The following is a 15,526-nucleotide window of genomic DNA, read 5'->3' as shown; positions in this document are numbered from 1 at the left end:
TTAATGAGATGCAGTTGTAGAGGGTAGGCTTCCTTTTAGATATCATTGAAAGACAACAACTCAGCACACCTTAGCATCAAGCTAGGAAATGAATGCAGTACTGACTCAAAGGACGGTGCATAGACCAGAATCATCAGCACCATTCCTCACAATAACTAGGTCTTCCTTGGAGGTCTCTTGTCTAAGACTGACCTAGCTTGACACATCTTAGCTTGTGAGACAAGGGACGAGGCTCAAATGCAATATTCCTCTGGGAAGTGCTGTTTTGTGTTCATCTACTTTTATATACAAAGCAATGACATATTTAATCAGGGCTTTTCCCTCCCCTCAAGATACATATTATTTACAGGGAGCTGTTTAAATTTTCCAGATAAATATGTATTCAGAGTCTTTCCAAGCTATATAATGTGCTCTATAGATCAGAGCAACTCCATTTAAAATTGTTTTTTAGAAACACAAATTATAATTTGATAGACTGGAACAGCTCTATCGGTTTCATAGATAGCTGGGCATTTATTTTCCACTATAAAGATCATAATATTTACCCAATGGACCAGAACAGCTCCTTCTTAGCCTTTACTCCCTCTATTATGCCACAATTATTTAAATACAGATTCTGCTTGCATTACTTATTTTGTCCCCAAGTGGACGGGGATCACTTGGATGAGTGAGTAAAAGGGGCAGGTGTTGTCTTAGACATCCCATCATCTTCTGAAACACTGTTTAAAGATCTAGATAAAATAGGAAGAGATTAAAAACTGATGGCTTCCATGACTGTTTTTATTTATAATGTATCCTTCAGTTCTCTGTCTTGTTCAGTGGGAGAGTGGCTTATTCAGCCATGTGTTGTATGCATTGCAGGTGGGAGATATTTTAAATGCCTAAATGCTGACAAGGTGAGTGGTTAGGGCATGATTTCATTATATACACATATATATATATATTTATATGTGAAAGCACAAGAATAATTTCTATGATTATTACATTCCTGCTTTATTTTTGTATAACTGCAAAAGGCAGGAGCATAAATCCATACCGCAGGGATATGCGTTATCTTGTTATTTATTTGTGGAGAGCTAACAGAATGCTTGCTGCCATATGGACCACAGCAGAGGAAACATGTTCTAAAGAGCTTTTCTTGGTGGTACAATGGAGATATTGCTGCTGCAGTGGCTTCCTCATGTGGGGGCAATGCTATCTTAGATTTTCAAAACTCGAGGAACTTTTACCCACTGAGGAAGATTAGCAGCTATCATTGTCATCAATGGACATTGCCTTGGGGTTCCCTGGTGCTAAATGATGGCCATTTATGTACTTTCTGCACACCCTTTTATATTGCTTAATTTATAATTTAATTTCTCAGGCTGTCTGATTTAAAAGAACCCTTTTATCTGGCGTCATACTCTCTGATTTTGGAATAGGCTTTTTTTTTTTTTTTATTTCATTTATTTTATACATATATATAAAATAAATTAATACAGAGAGCCAAAGGTAACCATTATTGAACTAAGAGCAATACATATCGAACCCATTTTAACTTGTGGTGAAAGATATGATCTGTCAGCTTATTCCCTTCTCTAACTTATTATTCTAGACTTTGTGTCTCTCTTAGCAAGAATGTTCTCACAGATGTCAATATTCAGCTATGGAAGTAAAGGTAAAAACCATTTTGGTATACACAGTTTCCCTCATTTAAGAGGTTAACCAAAGATGTTGCAGGGTGTGACTGCATTTTTCGCCTACATGTGATGATGGCTGAGCTGCAGGATGGCTGAACTGTAGGATTTTTTTTTTTTATGTTGTATGTTTCATCCAAGTCTGTGACTCCTTTCTTTCACAGCCCCTTTCTTCAAAGAAAATGCCCTGTCAGCAAGTTCCCAGTCCTCCGTCATGTTCTCCCCTTCTTCAGCTGGTCCAGTTCCAGCTCCACTACAGGCCTCCAACAACACAAAATATTTTACTTCCAGAAGGCTTACTCTGATTTATATCCCAGATGAGCAACTCAAAAAGCATATGAACAGTGAAACACAGTTTGGATTTCAGTGAAACACAGTTTTACAGAGCAAGAAGAACTGAAATTTCCTGAAGTTCAGGGACTGTCTATTGTGGGGCCTGAGCCAAAGGTTTTTCCTGAGCAAGAGTTCTTAGGCAAAGGATTTTCCTGATTGAAACAGGAATAGATGGATGTCAGATGTTTAATCTGGGTTGTAAAGAGTCTTTTTTTCCTCTGGATAGTTATGATACCAGTTACATGATCAATGTATGGTCAATCTAACTGTAGGCTGCTGATAAAAGGCAGTTCAGGCCTTAGACACATACTCTTTCCATCTAATTTGCATTTACACTACTTCTCTGGCCAGATTAACATGACCAAAAGCTACTATCTTGTTTATTCCCCCAGCAAGGTTAGTTTTGAGGTGGTGCAGTGAGCTGACCCTGCACATTTACACCACTGTTGACACTGATGCCATAGGGACTTCAGGGACATCCAGCCCACAGTGAAGATGCAGATGAGAATGGCAGCAGCCAGGGCACCAGCAAAACCCCTCCATCTGGGCACAGCCTTGACCAGGACAGGATTACAGTCATGGGAGTTCGGCCCATCCATTAATGTCTGTCTAAACAGGGTCATTGCAGGGTCTGTTACAGAGATCTAATTAGAGGTCTGTTTTTTTCTTTAAAAGTCCTTGCCTAGTATTTCCCTTACTTTTCCAAACACCCTGAAGTAGACAATACATCATAATGAGGTCAAAGCAGAGGGAAGAGGAAAAAAAAAATGAATCCCAGCAGCCCCAGAACAATGACAGTTTTCATTTATTATCTAGAAGTCATGTGAGTTTTAAAGTCACCAATCATCATCAAGAGAAGAATGGAGCTAGATGCTTGACAAGGAAGGTGCTGTCTGCGGCAGCATAATATTCAATTTACTGCCAAGGCTAACTGACTTCTGAAGCAATAGGAGAATAAGCGAAATAATTGATTTCTTACCTCAAAGGTACTATGGCATCAGAATTACACTAGCTATGTTCAGTTGCCCCCTTTAAAAACAAAAACAACAAAACAAACCCCCAAACTTTCCTGGTTTTATTTTAGTCCTCAAAAAATTAGAGGTTCTTAAAGCTTTCTTGGGACCATATAATAAAATGTCTTTCTTTGTGTATCAAAGGTGCAAGAAAACCTAAAATACACACCTACATAAAGCACATTATGCTGTCTGCCTGAGGTTGCAAATAACCTGCCACAAAATTTAAACTGCTTCTTTGGCATTAATTTTATTCTGTCCCAAAAGCATCATGTTCTTTGTGAAGTTTTTGGTGGGGGTCCTTGCAGAAATGAGGGCATCGGATTTCCTTAACATGACCCTGCCCAATTCCTGTGCCTATATATTGTCTATTTAGGGAAACATTCCACTGTCCTTGCTCATGCTGAGCACTCCCATAGATATAAATCATTATGCTGTGGAAACAGGCACAATTCAGCGTGACTAACGGACCCTTCTGTACTGATGAACATTAATGGATGTGGCATCATACATGTCCACAGAGCTGAAACCAGTGGGACAGCTGGAGTAAAGTGCTACTCACTGTGAGTAAGTGTAGCAACCCCTGAGTTGTGGATAAGTAGCCTATTTGGAATAGGGATCTGCCAAATTATAGAAAGGCACTTTACTGATGTGAATAGCTTAAATAAGTTTTAACTTTTACGTCAATAATCACACTTCACAGTTGGAAGGAGCTGTAAGAATATCAAGCCAACACATACATAGGTGCAGTAGTATAATCTTACAATGTGGGATAGTCTGTTGTCGTAATTGTTAAACATAGTCAGTAAGGAGTAGTTATTAATGCCCAGCAAGTGGTTAAGTTCGACAAACTTAAATATTTTCCAAAACAATTTATATTTATTAATGGCTACTACAAAATCCATTTGCCCGTAATCAAGCAAAACTTGAAGGTTCTGGCTTTCTTAAGTGCTGAGAGTCAACAATATGAAAGTAAATAGTGGAGGACATTCCAAGATAGTATTAACACATTGATTTATTGATGATTGCACAATGGGAGGTTATCTTTTGTTAATTGACTCTGTAAATAAGCTCATAGGCGTCTCAAGCAAAGAAAAAAAATCTATTGCTACTAGAAAGTCTACAAGGTGAGGTAGCTACACCACTCCATAAAGTGTTCGCTGTGCTGTAAAACTCCTTGCGTCTGGCTGAGAGGTATTTCTAGCAACAAATCCCAGCAGGTGCTCATGCATATGTGGTGACACTCAAAATGTTGTTAGCATACACCCTGTATGTGAAAAAGTTTACCTTGAACTTCATAGAAAAAGACAAGCAAGGAACAAGGAGGGATCATCCTGGAGCTCACAGATATATTTACAAATCTTCATACATCAGCCAGATGTCCTGTTTGATCTTTCCAGGTGATATCTTGCAGGTCCACTTTTCAGTTTGAGCCAGGACCCATCTTTGTCACCTCAAACCTGAGGCCAAATCATTGCTGGTTCATCAAAGCTATGTTGCTCGATACCTCCCTGTGAAATATTTGACAGATGCTTAGACATCAGGACAGAGCCATAATCAGTCTGAACATCCTACTTCACTTGGTGTAAGATCCAAGAGGGAAAGTCCTTTGCTCCTGATTCAACAGACCTGAGCTGTGAGCAAACATAATTTCTACTCTTGGCTGACAAAAGCAGAGAGACAGGTGGAACAGGAGCACTTTGGCCACAGAGCTACTGTACAGGGACAACCCAGTAGTGCATTTTTATTCCCGTAAAATGTCATGAGCTCTCAAAGAAATTGGCTGCTTCTGGCTGGTGACCCTTATGAACCACCTGCACTGAGTCACACTCCTTTCCCTGTCATATCAACAACCTCAGTGGACAAAAAACAAACAACTTGTGCTACTTCTCTAGGAAAGCACCCAGGCCATGAGAACAAAGGCTCTGCTGTTTCCTAATCTCAATAACAATTAAGACATCAGATTAATAGAATCTTTAAATGCTTTGTCGGATACATGTGGAATGCTCTCTGTTTGCATTACTATAAAGCCTATCAGTACCCTTAGCATTAAAGAGCACAAGGGAACATAAAGTATCAGGGTTGCAAAAAAGACCAAGCATGAAGCCTTGCACTGAAAAAAATAAATAAATAAAAAGCACATGTCATTTCTTGTATGCCTAGCTTCCTGAATTTCTGCTCAGCATCACCAAAGCCTGAAGTTTACCTCAGAGAGGACAGGGAATTCCCTTCCTTCATGAGATGTAGTTTCCTTTTTTATCTCCTTCACCTTGTTCCTCGACACAAAATTGCATTCAGTGGTTCACTTAATGACTGTAATGCCCTTGGTTAATAGGATTTCACTACAATTCCTATCCTTTAACTTGGCATTGGAGCCCCGTGTGCATTTAGTGTTAGCTGGGTATTTTAAAGTGCTGTCTGCCTGGGAACAGCATGACAGCCCTTTCTCCCAATATTCTGAGTAGTAATCCTTGGAATTACCCCGGGATCAGACAGAAGTGTAGACCTTGTGTGAAGGACTCAGATTTCCTTGCTGGGATCACATCTCATGCAAAGATTAAAGGCCACATCCACAAAGATATTTACATGTAGGCTCTACTAGGAGTGAGGTGCCTGAATACATTTTGTGGGACTGGCCCTGGCTTCATTTAGCACACCTGTCTGACAGCAGGAGTCAGAGTGCTGACCTCCAGAGCTGGTGGTGAATGCCCACCGATTCTCTTGAAAGCAGCTGCTGATTTTTTGCAGGGACTTAGGAAAAAAAGTTTTTCTGGAATGCAGGCCTGGCTAAAGGGAACCTTTGGATCCTTTTGTTGGGGAGAATGGTGAATTTCATAATTTTGAAGAATTGTGAATTTTAGAAACAACTCAGGGATGAAATTTGTATTTTTCTTTTCAGTCATCTGATCTATTGTGACCCTTTATGTGCATGTTGTGACACAAAAGTACTTTTCCATTCTTCATTCCATTACTTGGACCTATAAAAAGAGTGACCATGTTGGGGGATTTCTATACAGACTGTTTCATTCCAGTCCTTGTCCCAGGAGGATTAGAGTTGTGGAAGATTAGAGTTAGGCTCATACTTCCCTCCTTCTAAATGCCTAGCTAAGAGATAACGGCCTTTGTTTAGGAAGCCTTAATATTTCCAAGGCAGTACTTGGGATGATGTGTTTTCACATTACCTCTCTCCCTCATATTTGGTGCACTCTCCCTCGTATGAATTCAGGAACTTCCCGTAATCCAAGCCATTCTCTGGAAGCATCAGTGACTCCATTTACGTCTTTGCCACCTTTTCTAAGAATGTGCTCATTTCATTGATCCCACGTTTCAACGCAGCAGTTGTCCCTGCCATTATCCTTGACCTAATCATAGCATTTAGGGATCCACATGTCTCATGGTCACAGACGAGCACACAGATAGAAACTGCCTTACAGACTGACCCATATAGCTTGCTTTAGATCCATGAGAACGGCGTGCGAAATTCCTCTTAGGTCTAGTTTCTTCTGAGCTGTGAGGGCCAAGATAGTTGTACTTCATAATCTGCTGGAATGCCTCTTCGCTTGCTTGCCATAGCCAGTCCCGCGGAGGAAAGAGGGGGGAGAGGATGTGCTCCAGCCCTAAGATCAGATGTCGGGCACAGGTGCTGGCAGCAGAGCAGCGGAGCAGCCCCCTGGTATGAAATCGCAGGCTGGCCTCGTTCTGTGGACCTTCTGAAAACAGCCCGAGATTGTGTATCATGAGTTATGGCTGCGATATAAAACTGAAAGCCTGACTGCATCTGTTAGTTAAAAATTGCTGTGAGAGCTTACTGCTAGCTCTAAGTTTCAGCTAAATCTCAAATAGGGTGGCTGCGCTGTACCTTCCTAATTAATTGCTCTCTTAGTTTTGGTTCTGCAAGTTAATTTTCACTTCCCCTCCTGCTCACAAACTGACATGGATTAGAGGCTTTCAATGGAGACACCTATTCACAACATGCACCTTGGATTGGATTTAGATCTTGCCTTCTTCCCCAAATGCTGTAATGTTCTTTGATGTGGAGTTGCCACTTTCTGTCCCAGGGGCCACATGTCTGGGGAAGAAAAGGAATCTCCTTTCGCAGAGGGAAAAGTTGCAGTTGCCCTGGGACATATGTTGAAGCAAAACCTGCATTATTTTAGCTCAAATGGGCCAAGAACATGTATAAAGACTGGTATTGCACATCCAGTTTTGTGCTCTGCAAGTGAAGAAGCAGCTTTGTAGACACATGCAGAGCACGTACAACCTTTTACACCTTCATTTTGATGGCATGTACTGCGTTTTTTTCTCACGGTCTGGCTGCTCATAGATGATCTGCTGTATGTTATTTTGTCATCCCCTATCACCAGTGAAGTATCTGTTCCTGTTCTCATGTAAATGAATGTTAGACATCTTGGCTTCCAGAGGACAGTGTCAAACCTCAATGAGGAAGAGGTAGAACAGCACTGGGATGAGACACTCTTAAAAGCTTCTTAAATGATCCAGGAAGGAACATTCATAAGTGCTCCTCTTCCATCTAAGACACTAATGAGTCACTCCTTAATCAAAACCTGTCTATGCAGAGCACTGTCCTGCTGACACAAGAGCAAGCTTCACCTCTGCAGACCTTTAAATTTACTTGTCTGAGCTTTCTTTTCCTTAGAGGACATGGCTGATCACAGTGACCTTGCTCCTCTCCAGATCAGGTTGGTGTACCACGAGTTCATCCTAGAGATGCAAGGGGATGCGGTATTCCTTTCACTTCCTATGTTAAACCCTGGTCTTGTAGTCTTAGTGCAGGCTGCTCAGGAGATTTCTACGTGTCCATCCCTCTTCCAGAGCTGGCAATGCTCCAGTAATGGGTGAAATGATCTTTCTGCATAGTTTGCATGTATTTTTTTTTTTTTGTTTATGAAACACTTTGGGTCATTTTGAGACGACAGGTACAATGTAAATGGAAGTCATTACTAAATCAATAAACAATATTAGTGTTAGCTCCTTGCTGTCAGATGCTACAGCATGTTAGGTTGCCACGTGCGCAACATGGCATTATATTTCTATTTCTTTTACACTCTCAATGACTGAATGCATTTCCAAAAATGACTTTCATAGAAATTTTTGTCAGCCCAGTGTTTTCAGCACAGGAGATGCCTCACAGAGTTTAGAAGGGAAACTGCCTTCCTAATAACTCATAGCTGTTGTGGCTACTATGTAAATCTCTTTATCCAATCAATCAGACATGAAATAAAATACACTGACCTGATGCTTGGCTAGCATGTAAATTCCAAGTCACATGAGGCCCGGGGAGTTATAGTGCAGAAGAAGGAGTTTTCATTCCCCATTTGTAAGATGATATCTGCTGTGCTCATTAAGCGAAAATATTTTGGGGTCTGTGTCTTACAAGGTAAACCTGCTCTATTGTGCAAAAGAACATTCACTGAAATAGCTAACATGGATCATCTGATGACATTAGCTTTGTAAGTAATTTCCATGATGTCAAGGGTACACTGGAGATTAAAGGAGGATTAAGACCTACTTGCACAGTCAAAGCATCACAGTAAATTGACTTGACTTGGCAGGCTGCACCTCAAGTTGGCAAGTTTTCACTAACTAATCATATAAAATCCAGGTTTGTGGTGTTAGTTAGACTACACTTTCACAGAGGCCAGGAAACGTTAAGCTTTCAAGGTGGGAGGTTTTAGGAGCTAAAGGAGGAAAAGGGAGGGGAGACTGTCAAGGAGAGTTTTGCAGTGTCAGGGTGCCAAGAGGTGCTAAGTAAAATAACGACCCAGTTTTACTAGAGGAGGCTCTGCGTTTTAGGAGCAACCTGGTTGGATTCCTACCCAAAGGGCTTTTCCTGCAGCAAAGTTTATTTTTTCCCCTCCCTCTCTCTGACACAGAATGCAATCTCCTCTTAAAGGATCAGACCCCGCACAGGAACTTCACTGAATAAAGATGAGTTTATATTTTAAAAAGGAAACAGCTGGATTGCAAAAGCAAGGGAGGTAGGCAGCTCTTGTTTCATTAGCTAAGGGAAACTCAGGGCCCCAGAGGAGAACAACTGGGAGAGCAGCCATGACAGAGAAAAAAAAAAGGAAACAGAAGATCATAAAGAACTAATAATGAAAAATGGAAAGTGAGAATGAGCCAAGAAAAACAGGCAATAAATAGATTAAAAAAAAAACGAAAACCAAAAAACAAAACACACACACACAAAAAAAAAAAAAAAAAAACTTGGGGAGAACAGAAATGTAAAGTGACCAGGCAGGAAGAGAGCAGGGCAGAGAGTATGGATTTTCTGGAAATGAAATAAATAATTCTGCAGTTTCTCAAGAACTTTATGAAAAATGGGAAGTGTCTCATGGCTGATCTCTAGGTCTCCAGACTGGTGCCCACTTCAATATAAAAATGAAGGAGAAACTCTGTATAATTTCCCAGCAATTTGTTTGCTGCTTCCTCTGTAAGAACAGAGTGAGTTTGGCTGGGCAAGAGAGTCCAGGCTCCATTCATGCTGATGAATTAGGGTCCTGTAAGAGCAGCTTATAAAAAATGTATCTGATGATTGTTTAGAAGGGTCCAATCAACTGTTTATCTGTGCAGTAATCACTGGATGATGAGTTGGAGGTAACTTGGGTGTGGGACAGTGCATAGGGGGAGTCTCTGAAAGGTTTCAGATGAAGAAAGGGTAGAGATTGAAGGAAGAGGGGGCTAGGAAGAAAAACAGATACTAGTCTGTCCTTCGTCTTGAAATCTGTTCATTGTGATAAAATTTATAAACATGGCCAAGACTTCATAGTCCAAGAGAGAACAGATTTTTTTTTTTCAGCTGCCCTTCAATTACATCCATAATAATCCTGCAGCTTTATATGGTTTACAGACGACACTTCGCCCAGCAGAAATGGTGCTATTCTTTAAATTGTGCTGTGCTCATTAGGTTTTAATAGGAGCAGTTGTTTAAAGGGTGGGTGGGGGCGGGAGGGGGAATGCACTTGGTGATGCATAGTGGAATGTACATTAATCTTGTTAATGACAACACAGTTAATGGCTGGCAAAACATTACTTTTGAATTAACCTTTCTCTTGTGCAGGCTATACTTGAGAAACAGAGCCAGGACACTGAAGATACAAGGAAAGTGCATGAAGACAGGGATACAGGATTTCCTATGATTTTATGTTGTTCTTAATTAGGAAGCATATTGGCAGCAAATGCTAACATGTGTTGGGATGTTTAGCTGTAGCCAAATAAATGTTTTCTATTACAACTCTGAATTCTTTGCCTAGCCAGAGCCCATGCTGTTCTGTTCATGTCTTACAAAATCCCTTTATAAGTCATTTTGGGGGCCAATTTTCTGTTGGCTTATACTGCAGAGTTACTTTGAACATATGCACTCAGACTCCAGAAGGGTCGTTGTCCTCACATTTTTTTTTTTTTAATTCTATTTTTTTTTTTTGAGTGATAAATGGGGAAGCCCTTCTTATGAAATGCTTCTGTAACCCAGCTAAATAATAGCCTATAGTGAGCATGCTCATTTTAAGAAAAAAAAAAAAAAAGTAGGGAATAGATATGTCTGGATTTCTGTCACATGTTCACACATAGGCTGAATGAATAATCTATAATGAATCATTTATCTGACATTTACTTTTTTTTCTCCTGTTTATGAATGGTCTGCAAATACTCTGCTGTTTCTTTTTTCAGTTCTGTTTGTCATTCCAAATTATTAGTTAAATAATTTTTGATCTGGCTTGTAGGTTATTTGACAGCAGTTTGCTATGAGCATTCACAGTTTTTAACTCCTGTTATTACAATGATGTGAATACATAGCTAGTGTCTATCTTGAGTAGTAAAAGTCTTTTCTGGTGAAAATGGAAATTTTGGGTTTTGCCTTTATCTGGAATTTTTCTTGATATCTGGCCACATTTAGACAGGAAATCTGATTGGTGTCTCATACCTTTGTGTTTGAGTCTTGTATGGTCAGATTATGGCGTGAAACTGTTTATCAGGCAGAATGATCCCCACGTATCAACATAAGGTATAGCTCGCGCGTGAATAAACTGAGTAGAAAAACTCAGTCACAAAAGGCGTATTTATTTATATGAGAACTTAAAATGATCTTCTGAGTTCTTGCATTAGCCTTCTTCAGGCCAGTGTTTGCTCTGGGGGAGTCTGACATTGAGTTATTGTGGCCTTGTGTAAGCAGGCAACCTGATTTCCTCCTGCGAGGAATGGCAGATCATCAGTCCATGCATGCAGAAACACTTTGTTGATATCTGGAGAACCAGAGGATTGGAGTGGAATACGCTGATTTTGGTTTACATCAGTTTCATAATATCTTTGCATCCTTCTGTTCCAAACTACTTAGTTACAAAGGTGGAGAAGATAAGATATGTCCTCCTGAGAAGAACCTTTGTGTGTTACTGTTGAGACATTCCTACTAATTAAAACCCTAGACACTCAGGTGAAAGAGAAAGGAGGGAGAGAATTCCCTTGTGATGAAGTCTCTGTCTGGATTCAGGACATCCTTTGTCCTTTCTGAAATAACAGAAACATGCCAGAAGGGTGGAGTGACTCAACATATAAATGCTAGCAGGAATAACTAGTGGGGAACTCAAATAACTGAATTGTCTGTGCATTTGGACAAGCCTCTTCTCCATGCCCCAGTGTCCTTCATGGCCCAGTAGCAGAAAAGTTGCTACCCAGACCCGGTGGTAAATGGTGAAAAGTTTTAAGCTGTGATACAGTAAAAAATATTTTCAGATTTCTGAGATGGAACTTGAATGATTTTTAAGGTTATGTGCATGAATTTATACTCTGGACTGATGAAGATTTTTCCTCAGACTATTGTGTGAATAATTCAAGATAACTAGCCTCAAATCAAGTACATCTAAGTTGGTATGAACGTATGCTTCCTCCATATATCAGCGATCTGTTTGACTTCAGTCATATTTTGATTCTAGGGCTTCATTGTTTCTTCTGATCAAAAAGTCCTTTGCTTCCCTTAGGTGTTCATAAAAAAATAAAATAACAAGAGTTTATCTGCCAAGACTGTTTTGCATGGACTTCTTTGCTGCTGGAGGGGGAAGGAAGGTGCTCAGGGACTTCCCATTAACTAGCATGTAAGAAAGACAATGAACAATGGAGCCAGTTAAAAATAACTCGCAATCATATAAGTATAGCAATTATTCTTTGTTGCTGCAAATACCAATTTATGACAAATAGAAAGAAGACAAGTCACAGTATTTAATTACTTGTGAATGTGATTAGCTGCTTGAAAACTTAAGGACCATTTCATATCAAAATCCCATGCCATAAAAAGATACTTGCTCTTAATTTTCCTCTCAAATTGGACCCCATTAATCACTGTGAAAGTTTCAAAATGGTTTGACTGAAGAACTCAGATAACACAAGGCTTTCGGGAGGTCACTCTCTCTAATTGGCATTCTCAGACCCTGTTGTCTCATTTTCCCATCTTCTGGCTTTGCTCTAACGGTAGTGACCTAACTGTATCTGGGCTAGGTTGCTCTGTGACCAGTTTGAATGCCTGCACGGGCTCATGTTGCATTGGACTGGACTGTTCAACAGGGCACGGGGGAAAGAGAAGTGGCATCAGACATCATTGGTGCCTTGGGTTTGACTTCAAAGAAGGGTGGGGGATGCAGTGGCATGCATGTGAACCTTGCAGAGGTTACAAGTAGACCCCTGGAGTCCAGGATGACATTTAAAGGCTTGAGGCCTGATGTAGAGCAAAGAAATGGCAGTCTTTAATAGAGTGGACCGGGCTGGTTAGTAGGAAGGAATGTCAAAAGCAAGTTTATAGGTGTCTCTTAAAGTTGAAGTAAGTGTGTTTCATTCCTTTGATATGAGCACGTTTCTTCTTGATTTACCTGTGAATGAATGTCACAAGAGGTAGAGGTGGTTTTAACAAATGCTTGAAGTGACATGGGAGAAGCACAGGGACTGGGAGACTGGTTAACGTTTGACTGAGGGCACACAACTTGCAAGCCTGCCTTATACTGCAGTTAAATGATCCCATCTGATGTATCTCCACCGTTGTTCTTGAAGCTTAAAGACACATTTGAACTGTTGAGTGATTATTCACACCTAAACCTTTTTAGGATCACCCATTATTGTTATTAACAACAGTGAGCATTTCCAAGGAGGAAAAAAATAATATAATTCTTTTCACAGAAAGGTAAAAACATAATAGTGAATTAAAGTTCTAAATGATAGGACTGTTAACATAATGCCTTTTGTCTAGAATGAACTATAAAACACACATATATACAATGGAGAAAACCCTGTAAATGTGTAATGTACAAAAAAATATATATATAATAAAACTGTTGAAAGAATGCATTTTCTCAGCACCAAGGCTATCCATAAAATTTTTACAGTTTTCCACTATATAACATTATCCTTCATAAAAAATGATATTTTAAAGCAAAAAGGTTGGCAAAAGAAACAATTGGTAGTTAACGGAAGGATGGGATTACAGCACTGTGCCTTTGCTGTGAACGGTGGAATAGAAAATGAAAAACATTTGGGGCATTATATGAAGCCCAGCAGTCATGCTCCATATGGTTTGAAGAGTTGAGCAATGCTTGACAAAGATTTTACGACTTCATTTTCTTAACATTGAATATTATTCCTTCAATCTAGGCCTCCCACCCCATTCCTTGTCTTAAATTTATCCTGTTTCTCAGACAAAGAAATATATTTTATTAGTATGTATCATTTATATTGAGTTTAATCACATCTGGTTTAATATGGTTTTGTTACCAGCATGGCCTTTTGGAGGAATGCCCCACGATCAAGGTAGTGAGGAAACACTGAGGTAATCTGGTTCCCAGATCCTCTAACAACTTCCTATTTGACCTGATGCAAGTTATTTAATCTTTTTCTATTTCAGTTTCCCATCTGTACAATGGAAAAAATAGTACGTTGGTGCATCGGAAATTATCGTGATAAGTTTTAGGATAGATAGCTAGAGTCATCTGTATGAGAGGACAGGTCAATATTTCTGGATAATTGGATTCGGAGCACAGAACTTCCTGGCTCCCAAACCCGTGCTCAGTCAGATCGGGAGATTAAAATTTTATCTCTTAGTTCACATCATGGCTTTCAAAAACAAATATTGCTCCCCTCTGTCAAGAAATAGGGATTGATTAGTTGCTCATCTTCACTCTGCAATCTACTGCCATGTGTGATGCTGTCAGCAGAAAGAAGTCCCAGAAATTCACATGGATTATTCTAATATTTATTTGACATTTAAATCATTGGGCACAGCTGGGAATTGGGGCAAGTTGTACGTTCATAATGATGTTCACACTCATCATGAGATGAGAATTCCTGCTGCAAAGTGCACATCATAGAAGAAAGGATATTTGTGGCTTGCCCTCAAAAAAATAAAATAAAAAAAGTTAGAAGGCTCATGGAGATCTCAGCATCAGTAGACAATGCTCCATGTAAGAGACATCCAGTATGTTTGCTATTACTACAGATGAACTAAACTGAAAAATTCAGACCTAGATCCAAACTTTTTGAAAGTTTGAGTATTTGGATCTGCAATCTTAGTTTGGACGAATCCCTAGAAAGGAATTACTGTTGTCATTTATTGCAGCGATTCCCATACTATCCAATACAAATGAGATCTTTCCTGAAACATCACTTTTCATTTAATTTATTTTACTTCACTCTGAAAGGCAGCAGTCCTCTAACCCTTCTCCTGCTGTAGCTGAGTGCATGCCCTCACATGTGGCCCTCACATGCAGTGGTATTTCAGATGGCATGTTCTGTATTAGGTGGATAGAGTATCACTAGTGGTATGTTTTATCCCATAGACTCAGTACACTGGAGAGCACTCAGCTGGTTAATATTTCATTTGGATTCTTTTCTCTTTTCTTTCCAACCATCTATGTAAACTTTTAGACAGACGGTCTGGTTTTAGGAGGTGATTTCCTTGCTGTGGATTAAGGATCCATTTGTGAGTCACTCTTCAGGCACTTCAGAAAAGTAGATTTCAGACCTGAAAGAAAGTATTGTAAACAGAATAATGTGCTTTCAAAATTAGCTCATGTACCAAATTATGTATTTACTTAATACACCTTAATGGCTTTTGAAGAAGCCATTAGGCTCTATTGCGTAAATACTATGTATACCAAAATATGTATTTAACCTAGATAGGGCAGTTTCCCATTGTTGATTTTTCCTTCCTTCTTTACAAAGTTTTATCTTCATGGTCTTTTTAAAGTCTATTATTCTTGAAGAATTTATCCTCCAGGAGATTGTTTTGGACAGTGGTATCTGAGAGGGCACGGGGGACAAGGGGCACCTGGGTTTTAATGTGTAGAAAGGGGCAATAGCTGTCAGAGTGGCTTACAGGACTTTCCCTCAAATATTCTTCAGCAAAACAATTCTATTAAAGGGAAGAATCCCACAGGGTTCTGTGTCCTGAGTCTAACCTCGGGAGAGGGTCCTGCATCAGACAACTTTATGTTTTGATGCTGGGCTGAG

At 39.8% G+C, this 15,526-nt stretch overlaps 1 long non-coding RNA gene across 1 annotated transcript in view; it reads right to left on the bottom strand.

Moving 5' to 3' along the window:
* The window catches only part of LOC106014394 (uncharacterized), a 70,488-nt gene that overhangs the window by 44,626 nt on the left and 10,336 nt on the right, over window positions 1-15,526 (bottom strand). The window lies entirely within an intron of this gene.

The sequence above is a fragment of the Anas platyrhynchos genome, chromosome 11 (assembly GCF_047663525.1).
Source record: "Anas platyrhynchos isolate ZD024472 breed Pekin duck chromosome 11, IASCAAS_PekinDuck_T2T, whole genome shotgun sequence".
Classification (NCBI taxonomy): domain Eukaryota; kingdom Metazoa; phylum Chordata; class Aves; order Anseriformes; family Anatidae; genus Anas; species Anas platyrhynchos.
This window is presented reverse-complemented; position numbering and strand designations above follow the sequence as displayed.